This window comes from Gastrolobium bilobum, unplaced genomic scaffold, assembly GCF_033153095.1.
Source record: "Gastrolobium bilobum isolate Gb01-03AN ecotype WA unplaced genomic scaffold, APGP_CSIRO_Gbil_v1 utg12463, whole genome shotgun sequence".
In the NCBI taxonomy this organism is placed as follows: Eukaryota; Viridiplantae; Streptophyta; class Magnoliopsida; order Fabales; family Fabaceae; genus Gastrolobium; species Gastrolobium bilobum.
In genome coordinates, this window is record NW_026898920.1 from 605,831 (window position 1) to 614,252 (window position 8,422).

Sequence of the window (8,422 nt, forward strand, 5' to 3'; positions counted from 1 at the left end):
TGGTGGAGCCCACAAATTTGTCTCCATGACATGAGATAACTTATCTCCTCTAACATGAGATTAATAAAACCCTTAATTAATACGTAAAAATCTTTTTTTTTCAGCAAAAACCAAACAGGAAATAAAAAAATAAAAAAAAAACTATACATGTTTAATAAAAAAGAAAAAGAAAAATCTCTCTAAATGTATAAAAGAATCTTACCATTTATATAGCATTTCATTTGATTATAAGCGGTTATTGTAATTATGGGGAGAAAAATTACAAATTATCCCTATCAAAAGCTATGAGTGTAAAGTGGACTGTATAAATTTAACAAGAGACGTTGTATTATTTTTTTAACTTTGTGGTCTACCCATCTACTGTTGAAGTCTCGTTGATCATTCCATAAATTTTATCACGGTATTGATTGTGAATCTCGATCAGATATACCTTGAGAATCGAAATGCTTAAGAAATTTATTCATAAGTTGATGCTTCATTCTGTTGATGTTGAGATAAGCTATACCTTGGGTGTTTCTGTTGGCATGCACGTGTGATTATTTGTAATCAGTTATAACTAAGTTAGTTCCTCTTTTTCGGTAGTTAGTTGGTGAAAAGTTAAAATATCAAACACTTCTGACATGTCAATAAATATATCTGAATATATATGAATATGCATAAAATAAATATAAAAATTAAAAAATAAGAACAGTCATTCACTGAAGTCAGGATGGCCGAGTGGTCTAAGGCGCCAGACTCAAGTTCTGGTCCTCGTGAGAGGGCGTGGGTTCAAATCCCACTTCTGACATGTTTTTTGCATTTTCGAAGCTCTTTTGCCTTAAAATGGTTTGGGCTGAATTTGGATTGTGGCCCATTCAGATATCAAACACTGTAGTAATGTACTACTATGATGAGCTATCATACTAAAATAGTGGCATGATTTCTGAAAAAATTAACAAAGAAATAGAACATTGACATTTGATGAGTTACAATTAATGAACAAAGTTACCATACCATATACCCATTTTTACTTTATTCGATGATGATCTTTCATTTGGTTTTCTGCAATGCAACATCTTGACTTGAGTCTACACTAGTCATAGGGACATTAGGTCCAAATCAATTTTATATATAAAATTAGTAGATCCTTGAGTGAGTAATGATTTATTTGTGAAATTTCTTTCTTTATCTATATATACTGTTTTTTCTTGGTGAGAAAAAAAAAATCCAAATCTTACATCGTTGCTAAATTTTGGGCTACACTAGGGGGTGTTTGGTTCAAGTTATTGAAATTTTTTCCTATGCATCTAACTTTGGTCTTTTGGAATCACCATGTTTGGTTCAAGATATTGAATAATTTCCCCATCTAATATATTTCCCTAGCTTTTGAAAAATAGGAAGCAAATGAGATAGAGAGCACTATTTAGAAGACCATTTCTAAGATGGTATTTTATAGTTAGATGGATAAATGGAAAGACACATTCCATTGAAAAGACAAAAAAGACACTATGAGAAATTTTTTAGTATTATTAACCAATTTTCATAAAGTATGATAAAGAGTTATTTCATTATTTTTAATCGATTTTTTCATCAATATTTTACCTTCAACCAAATATACACTCAGAAAATTTAACTCAATTCCTCCAGTAATATTTTAGCATACCAAATAACTTTTTTTAAACTTTCCTACCAAAATCACTTTTTCACCATATTCCTACTAATTCTATTTCCCTAATAAATTTTTTTTTTTTTTGAACCAAACGTCCCTAAGTTTTTTTACTCTGTGCTTACAGCAAGATTTATTTAGTACGGTCTAATTAAGTTTTTTTTTTTTTAATTTTTAACAAAAAGGTTTAAGATAAGATGAGAGGATGTTCTTCTTATTACAAAATTAAGGATAAATTATCAATCTAAATTTATAATAAAATTTTAAATCGTTTATTCCCATATATATTTTGTTCATTTCTATGACAATCAAGGACTTCATAATCCAGATTCCAAGACAAATGCGGATTAACCTCTATTACTTGAATATGTGGGTGGTGTTTGGTTGGGAGCTTTTCAGCGGATATCTATCTTTCTCAAGTATGACTTTTAGAAATACCATGTTTGTTTCAACGTTTTTCACCAAAAACCCATCTACCCAATTTGTCTGAATTTATGAGAAACATAGATATCTGCACTGTTTAGAAACCCAATTTGAAGGTGAGATTTTTCGAAAAACCGGTTATCTGGCTTTTAATGCACTGATGATTTCATAAAGTTACCTAATTTTCCCAGTAAAGTTTTTCCCCACCAAACAACTTTTTTTTACATTTTTCTACCTATTTCACTTTATCTATCTTTCCAATCATTTCTCTATCTATCTCATTTCCCTACTATTCTAAAAAAATTTCCTGAACCAAACGCCCTACAAGCATTTTTTTTAGTTTGTCGCTATGAAGCACCGACACTTCAAAAACCTTGACGTGTCGTGTCCGACACTTCCCGACACTCTCGGACACTCGGACACTCTCCGACACTCCAACATGCGTTATAGAAATTCAAAAAAAAAAAAAGGTTCAAAGGTTAATTTGCGTTGAGTTTTTAGTTCCAACTATTAGATTCATTGGATTACGATTATCATTTTATTGAGTTTAATATAAATATTTGGAATATGTTATGTTTCTTTGCAAAATTTATGAATATTATAAATTTAGATTTATTTTTTTCTTAAATTATTGAATATTAAATATAATATACACTACATAAATTAGAAATATCATTTAATATCAAAGCATGTCCTAACGTGTCGAAATCTAACATTTTTTAGAATTAATGTATCGGAGTGTCGTGTCGTATCGTGTCACGTGTCTCGTGTCGGTATCGGTGCTACATAGGTTTGTCGTATTGAAATATTTTAATTTCGAATTGAGGCATAAGCATTTTCTCTTTTGGCTAAAGAGCTACACCAAGTAGTCTATTTTTTTTTATTTTTTTTTTATAAAAGGGAGGGCCAAGCCCAGAAACTAAACACTCAACCTATGCATATACAGACTCAATTGTTCCATCAACATGATGGAGCACAACTCTGACCAGAAAGGTAAAATATCAACAGGGGGGAGGAATGAATCATCAACTCATCACCCTTACAACCAAAACCTAGCTTAGCCAAAAAATCTACACAGTCATTGGATTTTCGAGGAATAAATTCCAATTGCAGCTGATCAAATCCCTGGGCAATGCTTCTAATGCTGCAAATCAAGGATGTAAACCCACAAATCTCAGAATCCTCTTTCAAGCAAAACAAAGCTTCTTTACTATCACAGTCCATCCACACCTTAGAATAGCCCAACTCCCCAGCCATCTTAAGACCATGGTATATTCCCCATAATTCAGCCTCCAAAACAGAAACAACCCCTAAGTTAGCTGAAAAACCCCCTTTCCACTCCCCACCTGAAGAAACAGCCAGCCCTCTACAAGCACCTTTACTGGAATTCAGGCAAACAGCTCCATCCACAAAAATACTGATCTGATCCAGTACTTGTTGTTTCCCTGCCAAAATAGAGTTAGAGAAACCACCAGAAACAACACAATCATTCGCAGAATTCATGCTTCTCTTCATACTAGCTAGATAGCACAAAATGGAGTGAACAGGATCTTGGGGGAAAGAGAAGGACTCCTCATGAACAGAAGAATTTATCCACAGCCAAAGAAACCAGCATGTGACAAAAAAAATCTCCTTCCAGGACTGCCACGCTAGAGAACTGTTGAAGCAGATTTAATTTGAACCATTCAACACCTTCAGCAGATAAAAACTCCCTTGGTATATGACCTGCAAACCATCTCTCCCATACTAGTCTAGCCACCCTACAGTCCCTCAATACATGTAAGAAAGATTCCTGCAAAGTGTGACAGATTGGGCATCCAAGGTCCCCACCACTCCAAAGGCCTGTCATAGTTCTAACAGGAATTTTGTTAAGACAAGCTAACCAAATGAAAACAGCTATCCTATATGGACCTTTCCATTTCCAGATAGCAGCCCAAATTCTATCCTTTCCAACACTAGAACCTGACAAGTGACAGTAAGCATTTTTGACAAAGGACATATTTGGTCTACTCCAGCACCGGTTCAGTTTATCCTCTAAGGCATCCTTGACAGGACGCTTAATGCTTTTGAGTCTATTAAGAGAATTAGAATCTAACCAATTCAGAAGGCAAAACCATTTCCACTCCCCTGTTACAGGATCCACATAATCACACACTTTAAGAGGCAGCTGGTCATTCGGAGGTTTACAAACAGCAAGATCATATAAGCTCCTCTTCCACCCTCCCCATAAGTCTGTCCAGAAACAAGTCTCCTTGCCATTTTCAATCACCCACTCAAGATGCTGAGAAAGATTGTCTCTAGCAGTACAAATATACTTCCATAAAGGAGAATCAGTAGCTTTTGAAATTAAAGCCCGGTTAGGATTTAGATTCCTACCATACTTACCTAACATCACCTGAACCCAGAGGCTGCCTTGGTCATTCATAACCTTACAAGCTAATTTCTGCATAAATGCAGCATTCTGTCTTCTCAAGTCTAAGAAGCCAAGTCCACCACAATCCTTAGGCAGACACAATTGCTCCCAAGATACATAATGAGCTCTTCTTTTGACATCAGAATCCCCCCATATGAAGTTCCTTTGTAGTCTCTCAATCTCCTGGCACACATGGACAGGAAGCATACTATTTTGCATATGAAAAGAGGGAATAGCTGAGATGACACTCTTGGCCAAGGTGATCCTACCCGCCAAAGAAAGGCACTTGGATTTCCACCCTTGAAGTCTTCCTTGAACTCTAGAAATAGAATCAGCATAGTGGTCCCTCTTGACTCTACCATGCCTCATCAAAGCTCCCAAATAACAACCAAGGCTGCTGACTCTTTTAAATCCACTCACAGCTGTAACAGAATCAATAGTCTCTTGAGCTGCATTCTTCGAAAAGAAAATACAAGACTTTTCCACACTCACACATTGACCAGACATCAATGAGAACTTCTCCAGACAGTGAGCAATGGATTCCAACTGATCCATAGAAGCTTCAGCAAAGAGAATTATATCATCTGCAAACATTAAGTGAGAGATAAGTGGACCAGCTTTACTAGCCCTCATAGGTCTCCACCTTTTAGCCTCCACTTCATCCAAAATCAGATGAGTTAACTTCTCCATACATAGGACAAACAAGTAAGGGGATATTGGATCCCCTTGTCTGATTCCACGCAGAGGATTAAAACTAGGTTTCCTAGCTCCATTCCACAAGACCTCCAAACAAGGACTGGTTACACAACCCAAAATGACATCAATCAAATTTGCAGGAAATCTCACTTCTTCCAAAACTGACCTTATAAACTTCCAATTAAGCTTATCATAAGCTTTTTCCAAATCAATTTTGATGGAGAAGAAGCTTTTCCTACCTTTCATCTTGTGCATAGCATGAACTATTTCTTGGGCAATGATAATATTGTCATGTATCTTCCTTCTAGGAACAAAGCTCACTTGATTAGGGGAGATGAGATTTCCCAACAGAGGCTTGATCTTATTAACAAGGATTTTACTAAGACCCTTATAGACATAATTGCAAAGGGCAATCGGCCTAAACTGTTTCATCAAACATGGTCTCTCAACCTTAGGAATAAGAGCTAGCAGGGTGTGATTGATCTCTTTAATCGAGTCTAGCTCTTTAAGATACTTCTGCACACTACTAAAGACTTGAGATTTAATTCATTCCCAATTCCTTTGGTAGAAGAGAGCAGGATAACCATCAGGTCCAGGAGCCTTCAAAGGACCCATTTGAAAAAAAGCAGTTCACACTTCCTCCATATCAACATCCAGAGACAAAGAGGCTAACTGGTCCTCCTCCAAACCTGGCTAGTTGTTATTAGTGTGCACCCACACAAGATTGATAACTTCTTCCTTAAAAAGGTTAAGAAAAAAATTCCTAGCCAATTCAATTAACTCCTCTTCCCTATTTATCCAATGACCAGCCTCATCTTGGAGTTTAATAATACTATTCCTTCTCCTTCAGATCAAAGTACTAGTATGGTAAAGTCTAGTATTTTTGTCACCATCTCTAATCCAATCTCCCCTAGACTTTTGATGCCATAATTGTTCCTCCTGGTCAAGGATACCAGAAAGTTCTTCCTTCAGCTTAAATTCCAATTTCTCAAGCTGCTTACTGCTAACTTTTTGAATACCACTAATCTAGCAATAATCCTATTTTTCTTATGATGAATGAAACCAAAAACATCTCTATTCCAATCCTTAAGAACTGGAGTAAAAGATTGCAAGCTGTCACAGAGATTGGCAGCATGATTCCAGTTAACTTTAAGAAAAGGATAGAATCTAGAGTCATATTGCCAAAGAGGCAAGGAACCGAAAGAGGCTCTCTCTCCAATCAGATTCTTCCTTCTCCAATCTGACAAGAATGGGACAATGGTCAGCAAAAAGCCTAGGAAGAGTCAACACATCAGCATCTTCAAAACAAGTTCTCCAAATCTCATTGGCCACAGCTCTATCAAGCCTCTTAAAAACCCTATTCAGGTGAAGAAACTTGGGCCCTCTCCAGGTAAATCTATTACCACTTCCTCCCAAATCCAACACCCCACAAGCATCCAGGACATGAGAAAACTGGTTGCACCTATTATAATCAACAATCCCTCCACCTCTTCTCCTCAGCACATGTGATTTCATTAAAGTCACCAGAAAGTAACCAAGGCTCTTCCATAGTTCTCCCAATATGTTTCAACTCTTCCCAAAGAATTCTGCGTTTCCCTTCATAAGGACTAGCATAGACAACCATAAAGAAGAAGCCCTTCTTGTTAGAGACCTCCACCCAACAGTGGATATACTGCTCATGCTTAGAGATACAAGAAACCTTTACGTCACTAGCATTCCACATGAGCCAAATGCCACCAGAAAAGCCTTGAGCTTCAACTATACTATAATTAGCAAATCCCAAAATTCTGATAATCCTAACAGCTTTATTCCCACTCACCCTCGGCTCTAAGATAGCAGCCACACTAACCTTATATTTATTTTTAAACCTGACAAAAGTGCTTTTAAATTGCCTCTTAACAGCACCCCTACAGTTCCAAGAAAGGACATTCATCATTAACTCTAATTATAATGCAAGATTGCAAAGCTCTTGCAGCTTCCATCATGGCACACACTCATACAGCTCTGACTTGCAGAAAGACCATCAACACAACCAGTTTCATAGCTAATATTAACATCATTAACTAAATTAGCTTTCAACGATAAGTCAACTTCCATACCTATATTAGCATCCACAAGCATACCAAGTAGTCTATTTATCTTATGCTGCAATTGCATATATCTATAAGAAAATGATAACATGAGCAACATTGAGGTCACACGAAAGGAACTGGTCCCCAACCTATTGTTTCAAACTGGGACCCTTCGAGGTCGAGGAGCCCATCCTTGAAAAAATAATATATGTTTTATGAATAATTGGATCGTCTAAATCCCAATTTTGTTGTTAGGGTAACACGTGTATATATCACGTGAAATATTTAAAGGATTTAATATTTCATATATTGTAACAGATAAATTTATCTCTTTTATATATATATATATATATATATATATATATATATATATACTTGATAAACATTAAATTCATATTTAAATTTCACAAATTACAGTTTTTAAAATGAATATTTCTGGTACAGAAATACATTCACATCGAAGAAAATTTTTTTGTAGATTTTTATCGTGCACAAGATTGTCATTGATTTTATTTTATTTAAATTTCTTCATAGGTAAAATTATTAAAATAATAAAAAATTTCCTACCAACTTTTATTACAGTTGCATATTTAAGATTCAAGTTTCAAAATTATTAATTAAGCGGAAACAACTTGTATCAATAAATTCATCTGCTTTGAATTGTTCACTAATAAGATTTAAGGGAAAAGTTTACCAATGTTCTTGTGGTTTGCTTCAGAATCAGTTATGCTCCTGCAGTTTTTTTCTATCACATATGCCCATGTGGTTTGCAAAATGATATGTTTTTTTATTACATATGTCCCTGTGATTTTTTATTTTTTACAAAGCATAGGAACATATATGATAGAAAAAAACCACAAGAGCATAGGTGATTCTGAAGGAAACCACAAGGGCATTGGTGAACTTTTCCCTAACATTAATCACAAGTCACAAAATCCGAATAATGTCATTGTAACCTGCTGTGTCCGCTAGGTAGTAATGTTTTCATGTTCGCATTTGACTATGCTATAATATTAGCAAGATCCGCTATCAGTCAGCATTAAGAACGTCCTATAGTTTTCGACAATTATTCGTATTACCTTCATTCATTCATGACTCGGGGAGGATAAGGGTCAATAAGTTTAGAATTGATGAATATTTTAACTTTTCAACGATTCAATTAATATTAAAATA

The 8,422-nt window shown here is 35.3% G+C and overlaps 1 non-coding gene across 1 annotated transcript; it reads left to right on the plus strand.

The window, feature by feature from the left end:
* The first annotated feature begins 703 nt into the window (after positions 1-703).
* TRNAL-CAA (transfer RNA leucine (anticodon CAA)) lies at positions 704-787 on the plus strand. Its single transcript has one exon. It is a non-coding gene; the product is annotated as a tRNA-Leu (tRNA).
* The last annotated feature ends 7,635 nt before the right edge of the window (positions 788-8,422 follow it).